The sequence below is a fragment of the Jaculus jaculus genome, chromosome 7 (assembly GCF_020740685.1).
Source record: "Jaculus jaculus isolate mJacJac1 chromosome 7, mJacJac1.mat.Y.cur, whole genome shotgun sequence".
Taxonomy (NCBI): Eukaryota; Metazoa; Chordata; class Mammalia; order Rodentia; family Dipodidae; genus Jaculus; species Jaculus jaculus.
This window is the reverse complement of record NC_059108.1, coordinates 126,625,023-126,643,510: the sequence shown is the minus strand read 5'-3', so window position 1 is coordinate 126,643,510 and position 18,488 is coordinate 126,625,023. Positions and strand designations below refer to the sequence as shown.

At 51.7% G+C, this 18,488-nt stretch overlaps 1 protein-coding gene across 1 annotated transcript in view; it reads right to left on the bottom strand.

Moving 5' to 3' along the window:
* Itpk1 (inositol-tetrakisphosphate 1-kinase) overlaps positions 1-18,488 on the bottom strand; it is a 144,187-nt gene that overhangs the window by 80,707 nt on the left and 44,992 nt on the right. The gene's annotated exons all lie outside the window — the stretch shown is intronic.

Sequence of the window (18,488 nt, the reverse complement as noted above, 5' to 3'; positions counted from 1 at the left end):
TTCCTCTGAGGACTCCACTGAGCCCTGCTCTGGACAAGGAGACCTGAAGCTTTTATGACTCCCCCATCACAAGGCTCTGCAGCCAGTGGCCAGAAGCGAGGCGACACCATTGCAAAGAAAGAAGTGGACCCGCCTAAACCCCATTACAGCACCCCAAACCCAGGGAGAGGGCAGTGGCTACATGCAATCCCGGACCTGCGTCGCAGGACCAGCAACTGGAAGGAAGCCACACTCTAGTGCAGAAGCCAGTTTCTAGCCTGGGGAAAACCCAACGCACCTTGGGCATGACCTGCCAAGACACCTTTCCTGAAAATATTCTCACCCACTTAAAAGTCTTCCATGGCTTCCCACTGCCCCTAAACCAGGGCACACTCCCCTGGCTCCCTTCCACGCACTCGCCTCGCTGCCTCCCAAAGCAGCTCACTCCTCTGGTCAGGCCAGTCCACTGCTGGCCCCATGCCTTCCACAGCCCACGAGGCTCTCTGCCTGCAGCTCCCCCTGTGCTCTGCTTCTGCGAAAGTCCAAGACAGTACCACCCCCCCATCTTCCTTCTCCGGACACGGGGATCTCAGCTCCTGGCCAACATCGATGCAATGCTCTTGCAGCCTAAACACAAATCTGCCTGCTGGCAGGAAATCAGCCCAGGGATGTCACAACCACGGAGCTCCCATTTCCTATTTTGGAGAGGAGGAAACTGAGGCTCAAGAAACTGTGCTGGCTCACAACGCGTGGTGGTGGCACCTGGCACCAGGATCTGCTGGTGTCGGTCTGACTCCAGTTTCCTCTCTGAGTTGCCACCCTTCCCCCCCCCATTCTAGATTGAAGGAAATTGGGAGCCACGATGCTGACATAAAAGAGATGAAGCCAGTATACAGGAAGCAGTGGGCATGCAGGCCCCAAGTCACTGCTCAAACTTCACCAAGAGATCTGGGGCTCCAGGGCCTTCCACAAATGGCTGGGTAGGAAGGAAGAAAAAAAAAAAATCCAACAGCCAAAAACATCTCCAAATGAGTAGCCAACTAGAAAAGCCAGGGAGATTCGGGGAGCCAGTATTTTTCCATTTTTCTGTGACTTGAACACCCCAGCAGCCTTCTCCTGCTCCGTGACACTGCCACCGCCTCCTGCAGCAGCTGGAAACGCCGTCAATGAACAAGAACGGCAAGCGGACAGTCCATCCTCCTCCAGCTCCACGACGGCACCACCAGCCCAGGCTGCATCACATTGGCGCTGTACTTGGGAATGCCTTCGGGATGCCTACGCAGAGCGTGCACGCAGCATCAGGGCTGGCCTTGACCAGTGAGGACCGAGGGGTGAACAGACGCCTCTGCTGTCTCTCAGCTCTCTTCTCCATCAATCTCCCACCTCACTAACTATGCTCTCTCCAAAGTCAAAGCATGGGTTGGGGGGTGGGGGCGCTGTCTGGGAGGAAAGAATGGAACCATGGGCCACTCACACACCGAAGAGAGGTCTGTCCCCGTGCTTGTGACCCTGGCCCCAGCTGAGGTCTACCTGTAATTCAGGTTCCCTGGAGAGCCGTCCTTCCCCCACCTAGAAACATCAGTCCAGGTAAGTGGGTGATGCAGGCCTGGCCAGTAGGAGCCCCACTCAGACCAGTGACTGGAATGGGCTGTTTAGAAACAAGGATTTGGCAGATGTCATAAAGTGTGGTCAGGTGCCCCCCATAAACTTGTGTGCTCTGAATGCTTGGTCCCTAGCTGATGGAAAATTGGGAATGGAAACCTTGTTGGAGGTGTGTTGTTGGGGGAAGGATTATGGGTGCTATAGCCAGTGTTTGGCTCACTCTACTGCCACTGTTTGCCACCTGCTCATGCCATCCTTTCTCCTGCCAGCATGGAGCTTCCCCTCAAGCCTGTAAGCCAAAATAAACCCTTTCCTCCCATCAACTACTTTTGGTTGGGTGCTTTGTGCCAGCAACATCAAGTCAAGGTGAGGTTAAAACACTACAGCAGCTAGACAGTTTCCTTTGAGACTGTGGTTTTGCCAACTCTCAAAATCCCCTCTGCCCAAAGGAGTCTGCTCTCTTTCCCTCTTACTCTGAAATGCATTTTATTCTTTTAAATACTTTCCTGCCTTTTAATTGGCAGAGAAAACAAGCCCCAAACCCCTAGATAGCATCAAGGCTATGTTGGTAGACTCAGAAAAGGGAAAGCCGTATGAAGAAATAGAGGCCACCGGAGATAGCCATGGGAAGATGTAGGCAGAGGGTAGAGTTATGCTGCCATTGGCCAGGAAAGCCTGGAACCTTCTGCAGCTAGAGGAGGGAAGGGAAAAAAAAATAAAAATAAAAACCAGTCCAGGAAGCCCTGGAGGCATCATGGCCTGGTCCACACCCTGACTTCAAACTCCTAACCTCTAGAGCTAAAAATAAGCTTCAGTTCTTTTCAGCTGCGGCCTCTGGAGACTAAGGCGAAAGACGAAGACAAAGGTACTTGGGCTGCCAGGTTGATCAGAACCTACCAATGCCTACCAGTGAGCCAAGCTGAGTGGGGGTGGACTCCTGGCCTAGAGACACCAGCTTCCTCTGGGGTTGCTAAGCTGAGGGAAACAGTGGCTGGCAGCCCTCTTCTCATGACTTGGCAGGGACCTGCCCGAAATAACTTTCTCAGGAAGCCTAAAGAAATATTTCCAATGACACAAATTTGAGTCTTTAATGGCCTGAAGCATGCCTGCCCTATCTCTGGACCTTTGGGAACGTACGAGCCAATAAATACTACTTATGACATCCTTTGACTTTTTTCACTCATCTAAAAATACGATCTGGGCTAGAGAGATGGCTCAGAGGTTCAAGAGCTTGCCTGTAAAGCATGCTGGCCTGGGTTTGATTCCCAGGACCCACGTAAAGCCATATGCACAATGTAGTGCGTGCACCTGGAGTTCATTTGCGGTGACAAGAGACCCTGGAGCGTCCATATTTTCTTTCTCCCTCCTCTCTCTCTTTCTCTCAAGCAAATAAAACTGTTAAATAACTTAACTACTCCCAACAACCTCAAGAGCCTCAAGAGCCTTTTTCTCCTAGGCGCAGGCATGATCTGCCTCGTGAGCATGGGACGCAGCGGGCATCAGCTCGGGTACCTGCCCTTTGCACACCGGTGCCCGTGATGGCCAGTACTTATCCCAAAGGCGTACCAGAATTATTTTTAATAGCAAACAAACGTCCACCAAGCTCAGAATTGAGTAAACATATGACTGGTTTTTAAGTACTGACTAAAAATGGCTTTAATCATAAAAACAGAAAGTTGGGGTCAGCGTGTTTCAATAGCTTGATGTTAGCAAGAACCCAGGATCTTTTCAAGTTCCTATTTTGCCACGTTTATCATGAGTGACTTTTGTCTACTTTGTAGTCACAATGACTGTCCCAGGGCCGCACACTCCTAACAGGGTATCGAGGAGGCAGGAAGAGGGGAACAGGGCCAGGCAGCAATCTTCCACAGAGACATGCTCTTTTCCCTGATGTCTTAGTGGTCGGAAGTGTGTGGAATCCAAGGAGCTGTGTTTGTGTGGAAAGTCCCGGCCAGTCCACAGCCACCCAAGCCAAAGAGACTGTGGGAATGAGAGTGAAGAGATGTGAGGAAGGAAACCCTGCTGCTAACAGGAAAGAACAAGAGAATCCCCAGGTGTGGTGACACCCTGACTAAAGGCATTGCTTGTAAAGCCCCACAGCCTGGGTTCAATTCCCTTGTACCCACATGAAGCCAGATGCACAGTGCCACATGCATCTAGAGTGTGCAGGGCAAGAGGCCCTGGCATGCCCATGCTTGCTCTGCTTCCCTCCCTCTCTCCCCATCTCACATGCTGATTGATTAATTAATTAATTAAAGGCTAGTCTGGGCAACTTAGTGAGAGACCCTGTCTCAAAATAAAAGTCAAAAGAGGGCTGGAGACATAGCTTAATTATGAGCATTGGCTTAGCATGGGGAAGACCCTGGATTCGATCTCCCATGCTGAGGGAAAGGGGTAAGAGAGCCCAGCAGCACCTTGGGAAACTAAAAACTTCACTTCTGCAGCTGCTCTGCTGAGCGTGGGGTAAGGTCGGCCAGCCTGGCCTTCCTGGCACCTCTCTTGTCCCAGGTCCCCCGCAGGTACTACGGTGAGTAAACCCTCACAGCAGCCCAGGGAACAGGGGCCACATGCTCCGTGGCATCTCCTCCGGTCCCAGGAGGGTGGAACAGAGCATGTATAGAAGTGCATAGGCACAGATGGCATGTTTCCGGGTTTGCTCAGCTCAAATCCCTTCAGGTCCAGGAGCTTCGAACACCCCAGGCCTGCAGAAGGCAATGGGCGAACAAGCCCCACTGCCTACAGAGGGCAGCTCCTGGCTGCCTCACTCAGTCCCAAAAGGTCCTGTGAGGGACAAAGTAAGGCCAGGGGGGCAGCAGGCTGGAGGAAGTGTGCTTACTGCCTTAAATAGAAGAGAACCATGTGTGGCTGGTGCAGAGTTTACAAAGGAGGATGGGCCGCTGGCCGGAGTACTTTAAAGAAAGCCCAGTGGTTAACTGGCCTGCATCGCTGTGCCAGCCTGTAAAACAACTGGGTTTGCAATTGTGTGTCCTCCAAGAGACCCTAAAATGCCTCTAATCTCCAGCAATCCACCCAGAAGGATGGGAGGTCCTTCCTCTCCTGCTGGCCCAATAAAGTTCCCATTACAGTGGCTATGAGGCCATACAGCAAAATTTAAGCAATATGGGCTGGAGAGATGGCTCAGTGATTAAGGTGCTTGCCTAAAAAGTCTAGCGATTTGGGTTCGATTCCCCAGTATCCATGTAAAACTAGATGCACAGAGTGGCACATGTGTCCAGAGTTCGTTCACAGTGGCTAGAAGCCCTGGCATACCCATACTCTCTCTCTCCTCCCTCTCCGCCTCCTTCTCCTTCTTCCTCTCCCTCCCCCCCCCCCAAAACAAACAAGCAAAGCAATGCACTCTTGAGCATAACACAGAACAGCTCTCCAACCTGGGTGTGGTGGCACACACCTTTATCCCAGCACTCAGGAGATAGAGGCAGGAGGATCACTGTGAGTTTGAGTCCAGCATGGGCTACAGTGAGACACTACCTTGAAAGTAGAAAGAATCGCTCTCCAAAAGCCCTTTGAGTTAGAAACTCTGCCTCTCTAAAACAAGAGAAAACAAAAGTCTGAGCCAGCACTGAGGCATCATCACACGTGGGCCTCTGAATAGATCCATACATGCCTTGGGGGTCAGTCTGGGCTCATGCAAACTCCTTAGTTCCTTCACCAACAAGAATAGTAGCAGATCAAGGTGTGGGCAGTTGAGTTTGGTTAGGATAAGTCTGAAAAGACCAGTATCGGCTGGAGAGATGGCACCTGCAAAGCCAATGGACCCAGGTTCAATTTCCCCAGGACCCACATAAGGCAGATGTACAAGGTGGCACATACATATGGAGTTCATTTTCAGCAGCTGGATGCTCTGGCACACCCATTCTTTCTCTCTGTCTCTCAAATAAAAAATATTCAAAGCTGGTATGGTAGCACATGCCTTTTAATCCCAGCACTCGGGAGGCAGAGGTGGTAGGAAGATTGCCATGAGTTCAAGGCCACCCTGAGACTACATAGTGAATTCCAGGTCAGCCTAAGCTAGAGCGAGAGCCTACCTCAAAAAAAAAAAAAAAAAAAAAAACCAAAAACTAAATGAATAATAAAAAGCTTGTAACTTCTCTAGCTACTTGGCTAGATCTTGGGGTCCAGCCCTAAGGTGTGTTTGGGGGCAGATCTGATTTCGAGCAGAGCAGTCTGAGCTCGGGCCTGACCCCTGGAGTTTGCTGCAGGTTTTGTGCTTGTTGCTTTTGGTGTTTCCTGTCTAGTGATGGTTTCTCTCTCTGCTTGGGTGTGCAGAAGTAGCTTCTTGTGCCACTGACAGATCTTCCCCCGGATCTGCAAGCTTGAAATAAATAAATCCCCTCCTATCTTGATACCAACACAGAAAAAAATAAAAATAAAAAAAATAAAAAATAAATCCCCTCCTACTTAAACTATGCCTGGTAAGGATTTGTCCCAGCAATGTGGAGCTGACTACAACATTCCACCAGTCAGTACCCTCGTCCTCCTGTAGCCAGAACAAACATGGGAGAAGCCTGTATCCCAGCCAGGGAAGGCCACCGGAAAGCGGACTATGAGTGCAGAGCGCCCAGGGTCCTGTGTGTGAATCCTGGCTCTGTGGCCTCGGGCAAGTGAGTCAACGGTTCTGAACTTCAGTTTCCACAGCCAAAAGGTAGGACAATTAATCGTCCCAACAGCTCGTAGGACTGGCTTTGGGTTTATAGGAGGGATTTTTTTTTCAAGTGCTTTATAAAGCACTCCCAAATGTTAGCTATATTTACATTGATGTCACTGCCGGGCTCCCAGGAGGGAAGTCTGGCTGGTTCGGCTTCTGCTCCAAGCCTTTTATGACTGATGCAGGCACTGGGCAGCCGGGACTGGAGAGCAGGCTGCCTCTCCCCCACAGGGCCACGGGCAAGGTTGGGTCTAAGCCTCCACCCCCACTCAGGGAGGCCAGTGCAGGGCATCCTTACCTCAAGGGTTCTGTGTGTCTGGGAGGGAGGTCAGAGCGGCCCTAATGAGGCCAGAGACTACTGGGAGGGAGTCAGTGGGCCAAAAGTTCATGGCCAGGTACATTCAATATAATACCTTCCCTGCCCCAAGTTTCCCCCCAAACCAGAGCTCTAGGAGGCTGAGGATGTGGGAAGTGGCCCTGGCTTTGTACTTGAAAGCAGGCAATACAGGCTGGGAAAGAAGTCAGCTCTATCGCCCGGGCTCCCCAAGGACTTGGGTGGCACTGGACTTGCATTCTGGTCGAAGCCTGTCCTTCCCCACCACTGTTCAAGACTGGCTCAGACCCGCACGGTCCAGCTCACCCAGGAGCCAAAGGTGCACATTCTCAGCCCCTCTGTGCGGGTGCAGAGACCCCGAGTGGGCAGCCACCTATCCAAAGGCCCATCCTGGGGGTTCAGGCACACACTCAGCTCTAAGAACAACTACTTTAACCCAGACCCCCCTTCTGGCTACGTGGCAATCCGAACCTCCTGGGAACTTCCGGGTACTCCAAAGTCAGAATGCACCCCAGAGTGACTCCTGTGACACCCTCGCATCAGCTACTTAAATGCTCCTGAAGACAAGAGGACAAGAATAGAGGATTCTCAGGACAATGACCGCTCTGTGTGGCATCACGACAGTGCATGTCAGCAGGAGCGAGCGCTAGTGTTGACTATGGACTCAGGGTGACGATGACGTGTCCACACAGGCTCTCTGAGTGTAACAAATGCACTCTGGGGTGGGAGGGAGTGTCGCCTGGGAGAGGCCAAGACCCCGGATGGCAGGTGACAACCCTATTTTCTGTCCCTTTGTGCTTTGAACTAATTATTGCTTTTAAAAAATTGTATTTTTCAAGAAATCTCCCAAATGAAGAGTGACACGGGTGGTCTGCGGAGCCTGGGACGATGCTTGGGACATGGACAGGACAACCAGGCTTCAGAGACAGCAAGCAAAAGCACCCAGGGCCAGAGCCCTCGGGGAACGCTAGAGGGGGGTCACATGGGGTGGGAAGGAAGCAAGAGTGGCGGGCCTGACAGCACCCTCTGTAGCCTCACCCAGCCCCGAACCTAACACCCCACTTCCTCTTGTGACTTTTTCAGCCCTTCTCTGGCATGGACTCTGGGTCAAATGCTGGCCTGAGGCTCAGCCCAACAGAGTCAGCAGAACCCCACTTCCTGGCCACTGAGCTGAGCACCTGTGGGCTCGAATGAGACTCCGTCTGGTGCAGGGTGAACAGAGCAAATATGGGTTATTTACTTAAGAGTGCCTGACAGACAAGAGCCCGTGTCGTCTGCATGGAAAACAGAACCCACACAGCAGGTGGCTTCATCCCTGCCAACCTGAAGCCGCAAGAGGGGCTCAGGATCTCCACTCCAAGAAACAGACGCTACACCCCCAAAAGCATCAGGAGCCACTGGAACAGCGACCCCTTCATGCAGTAAGTGTTGCAGGCCTTCGCTGAGCCAGCCACAGAGCTTGTGCTTCCCAGGCAGGGGCTCCAGTGTACTGGGAGCAAGCACGCCTTGGGGCTGCCATTTTCTACCAGGTGGCTCCTGCAGGGGGCCTGGGTCACTCCTGGCAATGGGAGGTCTTCCTACCAGGCACCCTCAGGCAGAGGGGCACCCTGTCCTGACAGACATAGCAGCACAAGAACCATCACTCCAAAGCTCCCAGCATTACAAACTACAGAACTTGGCATGCCAGTCTGCCTCCATCAACTATCACACTGCGTGTGTGTCTTTTCCTGAAGTGTATGTACCGTGCAATGAAAGAAAGTACAGCTAAGGCTGTAGCTCACAGCAGAGCATGGACACAGCCACGGGTTCAAAACCCCTAGCATCATAAACAAAGTGCTGTCTAAAATAGAAAGGAGGGAGCCGGGCGTGGCGGCGCCCGCCTTTAGTCCCAGCTTGGGAGGCAGAGGTAAGAGGACTGCCATGAATTCAAGGCCACCTTGAGTGTACATACTGAATTCCAGATTAGCCTGGGCTAGAGAGAGAGGGAGAGAGACAGACCCTACCTCAAAAAACAAACAAAAATAAATAAATAAAAATAATAAAAAAGAAAATATGTACTCAAGAGGAGACTGAAGAGCAGGTGTTTGCAGGACCCCCTGTGTTCCCAGCCAGTACCTGGTCTCCAAGGGAACCGCTGGCCTGCCTCCCGACCCGGGGGCACAGACTGCTGGGCTCGGGACCCTCACCTACACGGAACACACACCGAGTTTGCTGGTAAGGCTGCTTGGCCTGGATTTGTCTGAGAGACACGGGCATGTGTTTTGCACATGTCAGTGGCTGGTTTGCCTTCATTGTGGCATCCTAGGCGCTCTTGGTAGACATGAGCACTGCCTTCTCTGAGCACACGTGGGAGGTGGGATCGTAAGGTCAGAGGGCAGCAGCACAGCCTATTTCTCTCCCCTTCTCTCTCTACCTTTTCGGGGGTCATACGTACTCATGACAGGTCTCGGTCTCTTGACCTTCAGGCGTGGATGCTCATCTTTATTTATTTTGTTCCTTGTACAGACTCCAGACCTGGACACTGCCTGGTCCAAGACAAACCTATTAGGAACACCTTCACACACGAGCGTACGTCTCGTGGGGTCACACTGATTCCTGGAGCCCTTCTTCCTACAGGTGATTTGCCAAGGTCAGCCTTTCCCAGACCAGCCTCTGGTGCCAATCAGGCCTCTTGTGGCGGCTGAGAGCTGTGGGCTGTTCCCACAATCCCCAGGACAGAGGGCTAAGGCCTGGCAGTTCTCAGGGCAAGCTTAGCCTTAGGCTCTGGCTGCTGGACACCTGGGAGAAAGGAATAACACGGGAGCACGGGAGGCATCTCAGGGGTAACAAGGCCCCAGGAAGTACAAGTGAGGAATGCCCTTGAGCCTGTCCTGCCAGTCTCCACTTGGCTCCAGGTCAGAGAAGGCTCTGGCTTCTCCTTGCCTCCAGCTCCCTAAAGGAATTCCCTAGAGCTGTTTCTCCTTAAATTTTACCCGAGTCCCTCTTTAGAAAGGAGTTCACCTTTCCTAGAACCAAGATTCCAGGTACAAACCTAAACCTGGAGTTGTAGTTGGTGAACTCAGCCCCCATTTGATACAGAAACCAGGAGCCAGGACTGATCAATTAAGCCCCTACCCAGGACATTTCTAGCTCCAACTGAACCCCTTGTGTGGACTTTACCCGTCCTCTTGCCTTCTTCCCTTCAGCCCTGCCACAAAACATGGTCCTGCCACTTCCACTGCAAGCCCGTCACCCCTAACCTTCACTCTTTAGAAGTTCTGGCAGTTTTTTAAACAATATTATTAATTATTTATTTGCAAACAGAGAGACATAAACTGAGCACCAGGGCCTCCAGCTGCTACAAAGGAAGTCAGATACACGTGCCTCTTTGTGCATCTGGCTTTACATGGGTACTGGGGAATCCAACCTGGGTCATTAGGCTTTGCAGGCAAGTGCCTTAACCACTGAGCTATTTCTCCAGCCCGTACTCTGGCATTTTGAATAGGCAGCTTCCTCTGCCAACCCCTCCCTGTGCCCCCAGGTCAGGTGCATTTCACAGAGCTCCCTGTGACCCCTAGCCCGGGTAGCCCACCTGCCTTACCTCCCTTGCTGTGCCTTCCCTGCCTGTGAGCTTGTTCCGCAGGGTGTGATACAGGAATGGGGGTGCCTTGCTAATGCACCAATATGATACACAAGCACACTGGTATTTTGGGGCTATCTCCAGATTCTTGTGTTATTTGAAAAAACTGTCATCCATAGACCAGAGGGTAAAGCTTATAGGGCTTTTTTTTTTAAGATTTATTTTTATTTATTTATTTATTAGAGACAGAGAGAGGGAGAAAGATAGAGAGAATGGGCATGCCAGGGCCTCTAGCCACTGCAAATGAACTCCAGACGCATGTGCCACCATGTACATCTGGCTTACGTGGGACCTGGAGAATTGAACCTGGGTCCTTAGGCTTTGCAGTCGAACGCCTCAACCACTAAGCCATCTCTGTAGCCCAGGTTAATTTATTAGATTATAAGTAGAACGTAAGAGAAGGAAGACAGAGCTCATTCCCAAGAGGCATGATGAAGTGGAGTTCCCAGAAACGGGGAACTTAATTCTAGAACTTAAGAGACTGAAGGAATACAGAGCTCTTGCCCGAGGAGGTAAGAGGCAGTTGGCAAACCCCTCCACCTCCAACTGCCCCTGACCTGGGGGCACAGGGAGGGGTTAGCAGAGGAAGCTGCCTGTTCAAAATGCCAGGGCTGAAGGGTAAAAGCCCACTCTGGGCAGATTCGGACAAACGGGAAAGGGGCTAGAAAGACGACAAGGCAGGACGGCAGCAGGGGCAAAGAGCCACTAGGCCAAGGCCTCAGGGTCACCTGAGTGCAGCGTGGCAGGGCCCGTGCATAGGACTGTAGCCAGCTGGAGGCATCCCGGCGCACTCGTTATGGCCCCGGGCCATGCTGCAGCAGCCAGGCCTGGGGAGCAGAGCTAGGTGATGTTGCAATAGACCCTGAGGGACGCGGGAAAGAAGGCGGGCAAAGTTAGAGAGAAACCCCCAGAGTCAAACAGTGCAGCCCAGCCAAGGCAAGCCACAGCTCTACTTCTCAACCAGAGTCCAATCCAGAACCTTCCACATGGCACTGGAGCAGGGCCTCGCCTTCAGAGCCTCAGACCCCACAGTTGCCGTGGCAACAGCCCACAAACACAAAGAGCCCAGGCTGCGGTGCCATAAACAAGCCTGACAGATTCAATAAATATAAGTGTACTACAGCAATTTGCGGGGAATTTATGAGAAATTAAAAATTCAACTTGGACAATAAACAACCCATTTCAGAATTTGCCCCACTTAAAGTTAAATAAACTGCATGGGAGCATTTTTGGAGCATGATGTTGCAAGGCTAAAAGCAGGTCTTGCTGGGAACGCCTCTTGGACCTTCACAACCAGGACTGCTGGGAGAGCAGCTCACACCCAGGGCACACTACAGCTCACACTCAGGGCACACTACAGCTCACACTCAGGGCACACTGCAGCACACACAGGGAGTGGCATGGAGCAGGATGAGGAGCAATGGTGCCAGGAAGCTTGAGAAGCATAGCAACTAGCCCAAGGTCACAAAACCAGACAAGGTCAGAGGCAGATGGAAGCCTAGCTAGCCGGCTCCATGTCTACACGCAAGCATGTGATGTACTTGCTGTGTGCAAAAACATCACACTTAAGTAGGGAGCTGGCTGAATTCTCAGGAAATCTGTCTTACTGAGACCATCAAAAGGGCTGGCTTCAAACAGATCAACAAGTTCTCAAACCCTTCACCCCCCACAGGGTGGGAGGGGCTCAGGCCCTGGATTCTGCAGTGTGAGCACAAGTCTTCCAGATGAAAGGCTAAGAAGGGAGGAGTCAGGGAGGGAGGGCACCTTAGGGAGATTCCCTACCCACTGAAGAGGCAGAGATTTGGCAGAGATGCAAGTGAGCTGGAAACTGAGAGACCCCACCAGAGAGGCCAGAGTACAGCCCAGGAGGGTGGGCGGGTAGGCCTTCAGGACCAGCAACCCTGGCCTGGTGCTGTCTCTTCTCAACACACTGGGCACCACATGCTCAACAGGTGTGTGCTGGGCCCTTCCTGCCAGGCTTGGCGGCCCCAGAGAAAGTGATCAAGAGCTGAGGGGAGGTGGAGTCATAGCTCATCTAAGGGACCACCTGCTGCTGGTTCACCACACAGGCTAGCACGAGCCCGGCCTGGTGACAGAGAGCGACACAGGTCAGGCAAGGGCCGCCCTTCTCCTCAGCTCTCCTACTGCAGCACTATGGACATCCTGGCCCTAGAGCCTCAAGTGCACAGTAGTAAGCTGGAGGCTTGGTCATCTTGCAGGACAGCAGAGGGTCTAGGTGGACATTCCTCAGTCAGAGAAGGAATGGAGGAACCTGCCACCTCTCACCAGCCCACACTCTGGCCCTGTCAGAAACAAGTGCTTGTGAGCAAAACTACAGCCAGGCAGTCCCCAGCCTCAGTGAAGAGAAGGGTCTGAGGTGTGAGAGAAAAATAAAGGAAGGGGGCTGGAGAGATGGCTTAGCGGTTAAGCGCTTGCCTGTGAAGCCTAAGGACCCCGGTTCGAGGCTCGGTTCCCCAGGTCCCACGTTAGCCAGATGCACAAGGGGGCGCACGCGTCTGGAGTTTGTTTGCAGGGCTGGAAGCCCTGGTGCGCCCATTCTCTCTCTCTCCCTCTACCTGTCTTTCTCTCTGTGTCTGTCGCTCTCAAATAAATAAATAAAATTAAAAAAAAAAAAACAAAAAATAAATAAATAAAGGAAGGTAGGAGGAAAAACACAAAAGAGAGAAGCAAGCGCCACACGTCTGTGCAGTGTGTGGCAGCAGGGCATGCCAAGCCTGGAAGGACAACCTCTAATCCAGCACACCCTGTCTACAATTGCCTTTGATGCCTGGGTTATTTTCCCCTGAAAAGTATGTTACTTTAACAAGCTGTGAACCAATAAACATTATTTATACAGCACAAAGTAATCCTCATGGCCCTCTCCCTACAACGTGAGACCTGGCTACTCACTATTTACACTGATGACAGCAGAGAGCCAGGCCAGCATCCACAGTTTCAAGTAACCACAGCCACCATCAGACAGCACTGCCCGTGGTTAGGAAGGCTGGGCTCAGCCAGCCCACACACACACACCGGAGGCCAGCACTCACACTCCGGCAGCTAGCTACACTGTGGGGCAGATTATAACAAGGCCACGACTTCTTTAAAAACAACAACAACAATGTATTGGGCTGGAGAGATGGCTTAGTGGTTAAGGCGCTTGCCCACAAAGCCAAAGGACAGAAGTTCGATTCCCCAGGACCCACGTAAGCCAGATGCACAAGGTGGTGCATGCACTGGAGTTCGTTTGCAGTGGCTGGAAGCCCTGGAACACCCATTTCTCTCTCTCTCTTTTTCTCTGTCAAATTAATTAATTGATTAATTTTTAAAAACCAACAACAGCCGGGTGTGGTGGCACACGCCTTTAATCCCAGCACTCGGGAGGCAGAGGTAGGAGGATCGCCGTGAGTTCGAGGCCACCCTGAGGCTACATAGTGAATTCCAGGTCAGCCTGAACCAGAGTGAGACCCTACCTCGAAAAACCAAAAAAAAAAAACTAACAACATATCAAGGCCCAGTCTATCTCTGTAGTCAAAGGACATGTGGAATCCCTTGCTGTGAGGAAGTGGGTTTTGCTCCTTCAAGCCACATAGGAGGCTCTAGAACTTCCTTCTAAGGGGTCAGAAAATCACGTGGTCAGAGGCAGGACTGCAACAGGGCCCTGGTCCTACAGTAGCTCTGTGCTGTGCCAGGAAGCAAGGGTCACTAAAACCCAACTGGAGGGTCTCCCTGATTTGCAGTAAAGGCCAAACAAAGTGGACAGTTAGGAGTCCTTGTACCATGCTCACTTTGGCAGCACATATACTAAAAAGTAGGAGTTCTGGGCTAGAGAAATAGCTTAATGGCTAAGGCACTTGCCTATGAAGGCTAAGGACCCAGGTTCAATTCCCCAGTACCCATGTAAGCCAGATGCACAAGGTACATAAGTCTGGAGTTCATTTGCAGTGCCTAGGGGCCCTGGCATGCCCATTCTCCCTGTCCACTTTCACCCTCAAATAAACAATAAATTAAGTAAAAACAATAGGGGCCCTTGTCCCCACTGGCCAGAAAAAACACTAGGGTAATAGAGAGCAAAAGATCCTTGGTCCTGAACAACTGGTCTAGAATATGCAGTCTTCAGACAGCCGTATCAAGCCCTCCTCTCCGGGCCCTGCTGCCTGAGCTGAGGAGAGAGCTGGGCCACCAGTGGATCAAACTCAGTCACTGTGTGCCTTCGCCACCTCCCCCATGCCAGGCTCTGCCTCAGCCACACTCCCAGGCTCTCAGCTCTGCCCCAGAGGCATCCTCGCCCATCCTGGCTCCTGTTGATCTTGTCGAGACACCGTAAATGACTTATGCTCACTTGGCAGGGCCTGCAGCAAAATACTGTGCAGGCGGGGAGAAAGCAAAGTGAAAGACCTCCTTACCAGGAAACCACAGCCCTCCCACCTGAGATGGGAAACACAGCGAGGCAAGGCCAAATTCCCACTCAGTTAGTCAGAGCGTAGACTTCAGACGTCTGCAGTCATCTTGGGAACTGGAAGCCCAGTGCAATGTGGACAAGTTCTTACTCCCCACAACCCCTGCCACTGCTCCCCCACCCCAGCCCTGTCTCCAGCCTCAGGCTACCCACATCTCCTGACAGGAAGGCTGACAGCTTTATAAGGCCTTCTCCCAGCCCTCACCTCAGCTTAGGCACCCATCTTGTCACAATCTGGTCAATGGATCTCCGAGAGGTGATGGCATTTATCCAGGGATGCCCAGCTACAAAGAGGTGCAGCTAGAACCAGAAGTGAGTCCTAGCCAGTAGTCTTTGGAGCACAGACGGTACTGGCTTTGCCAGCACAGCACACTGGACTCCGATCCCAGGTCTGCAGCCGTCTCGCTGGGCAGCACAAGGCAAATCCAAGTCCGACTAAAGAGTCTGAGTGCTCTTGTCTGGCAAGCTGGCACTCACTCAGGCAGCCACCATGGTTGCTATGGGGCTGGTTCATGGAGGCCCAGCCCAAAGACACCAAGTTCTATACGGGCATTCCCTAAATCCTAGCCTCCAGTCTACCTCCTTCAAAATGTTCCTCAGCACTCTTGGTTACAACCCCCACCCCAGCCCCTATACCTCATTCCCATCAGATCACTGAGAGCCTCCCCAAGTGGCTTCCGAAGACAGTTCACTGAACCCCACACCACCATCAAGTTCCCGAGACGGGGCTGTGGGCTGGGCCCCAGCAAGCCGGCATCTCCTTATAGGGTACACTGCACAGCCGTCCTATAAAACTGGAGAAAAGCGAGATGCAGACAGGCAGGGATGGCAAGAAGCAGGCCTGGGACAGGAGCCCAGGACCCCAAAGGCCCAAGCCCTGAAAGGTGGTCACCACCAGCCACTTGTGGAAAGCACAGGACCTTGGGGAGGAGGAGTCACCAGGATCTGGGTAATGGGGAGCGACAAAAGGCAGAGGCCAAATTACAGCCCCGGATGAGCAACCCTTTTTGAAAAGCCATGAACTGAAGTGTCTGGAGCTCCCTAGACAACCACAGCAGCATGCTAGGTTTGGGGAAAGGGGTTGCCCTCTGTACCCCAACATGGCAGGATCCTGGGAGAGCCAACAGAAGAAAGAAGTCAAATAGCCCATGTCCACAAGTGTATCCTAACCAGAGCAAAACTTAGGCCAGTGCCACAGGCCACTGAGTATCCACCCTTGGGTACAAGAGAGCCGGGCTGCTGAACCGGAGGGCGACCAGGAGTCAGGACCATAGTGGGGAACTGTCCCTGGGCATCCCTCGTATTGGCAAACTGGACATGCATACACTTCACTGGCATTTCTGGTTCTTCCCTTACGAGATCTCTGTGTCATGGCTCTTCCCCATGCAGTTTATGTAATGCCTCACTTAGATTTGCATTCGCTAAGGGCCACCGAGGACAATGACAAAGGTTGTGGCAGCACTGGTAAGCAGTACTGGACCTCTGCTTCCAGGGACAAACCACACGCCGGGCTTGGAGCCACACCCAATTAGCATTATCTCAGGCCTGATAGTCCTATGAGACTCCATCAGTGGAACTCCCATTCTACAGATGAAGAAACTGAGACTGGGATCAGTTGGTGGGTGGGGACAAGTAACACGTCTAGCTTTAAGCAAGAGCCACAGAAACCTGCCTGCAGCTCACTAGCTGCACCCCAGCAGCCACTCTGAAGGTCCCCCTTCCTCACTAACGGAATCTGGAGGTTGCTTCAGGACCTCACACACTCTGCCCGCTGACGTCAGATGTGGCTCAGTTCTGACCTGGCATGGTGGGCAGCAGTGGAACAAGGGACCTTTAGAGAGGCCACCAAGTGAGAGGAGATTCAGATGCCATGGGGGCGGGGGTGGAGGGGCTCCTTCCCCACTACCTAGAAAGTGTTGGGGCTGCAGCTCTAGTTACAGGAGAAGCACGGCGGTGACCTGGAGCCAGGAGGCTGGCATGGAGGGTAGGGACTGGCATGGCCTGGGCAGAGGGCATATACTAGCATGTTGGAGCCCCAACCCAACCACGTATACCAGCACCCAGCATCTTTGGTGTGGGAGCCACACATCATAGGTCGCGGTCATTCCCACTTGGCTACTGACAGCTGACAATTCTGCCAGTCCCCCAGAGAAGCTTCATGGGCACCAGGGGCTGGAGAATGGGCACTGGCCAGGCAGAACAGGAAGACAGGCTGACCAGGAGAGACGTGACCCGGAGTGCAATGCCCCTGCACCAGTCTTACAGAAGAAGGGCTCAGAGCACACACTCCTGATTTTATTGTAATTCTCCTTTTTTCCATCCAGGTCAAAATAAAGACTTCCTGCTTGAGACACTGCCTGCTTCTTCAATAGTCAACATGGTCTGGTTTGTTTGCTGTTTGTTCTTTTGGTTTTGGTGGTGGTTATTTGGGGGCTGGTGGTTTTGTTATTGTTTTTAAATATTTTTATTTAATTACAAGAAGAGAGATGGGGAGAGAATGAGAAGAAATGGGTGTACCAGGGCCTCAAATGAACTCCAGATGCATGTGACACTTTTGTGCAACTGGCTTTACTTGGGTACTGGGAAATTCAATCTGAGCAATCAGGCTTTGCAAACAAATACCTTTAACGGCTGAGCCATCTCCCTAGTTCTTTGTTACTGTTTTCTTAATATTTATTTAGTTAGTTAGTGAATTGACAGAGAGGGAGGGAGAGGGGGAAAGGAAGTGAGAGAATGGGTGTGCCAGGGCCTCCAGCCACTGCAAACGAACTTCCCATGTGCCCCCTAATGCATCAAGCTTTAGGTGGGTCCTGGGTAATTGAACCTGGGTCTTTCGGCTTCACTGGCAAGTACCTTAACTGCTAAGCCATCTCTCTAGCCCTTGTTATTGTTTTTGAGACAAGATCTCACTATGTAGTCAAAACTGACCTGGAAACTGTAATCCTCCTGCCACTACCTCGTGGGTTCAGGGGTTACAGGTACCTATCCCCAAGCCTCTCCGTGGTTTTTCTCCCCCACCCCCCGCCCACTGAGGACTTAGCTTGTGTCTTCGGCACAATAACTAATCTCATCTTCCCGCATGCACTACTGCAACCGCCGGGAGATGCTGCCCACAGCAGGGCTGCGCCTTGCTCCCTGGCCTGTAAGCCTGCAGGAGCCTCCTTCGTGGAGGGAAATGAAAAGCAAAGCACACAGAATGCTTCAGAGCTAAAAATCCTGGACTGCAAAGCTGATGAAAGCAGCTCATCCTGCCCCTTCTGAGAATAGTTAGATGGTAATTTATCTAACAAGCTAGTATTGCATACAAATAAAACGACTTCCAGCTCAGGAAAACAGCCAGCCCTTTGTGCCTGGCAAGTTCAAACAACCCAACATTTAGAAATACCTGAAAGCAGGGCCAGAGAGATAGCTTTGCAGTGAAAGCACTTGCTTGTAATGCCAAAGGACCGAGACAGTGTGCAGTGGATAGAGGCCCTAACACACCCACTCTCTCCCTCTCAAATAAATAAATGTATTTTTTAATTTAATTTAATTTTTTATCTTTTCACAATTTTTATTAACATTTTCCTCGATTATAAAAATATCCCATGATAATAAGGAATCAAACAAGCCAATCAAAAAATGGGCTTTGGAGCTAAATAGAGCATTCTCAAAGGAAAGAATACGAATGGCATATAAGCATCTAAACAAATGTTCTACGTCACTAATCATCAGGGAAATGCAGATTAAAACTACATTGAGATTCCATCTCACTCCTGTCAGATTGGCCACCATCATGAAAACAAATGATCATAAATGCTGGTGGGGATGTGGAAAAAGAGGAACCCTT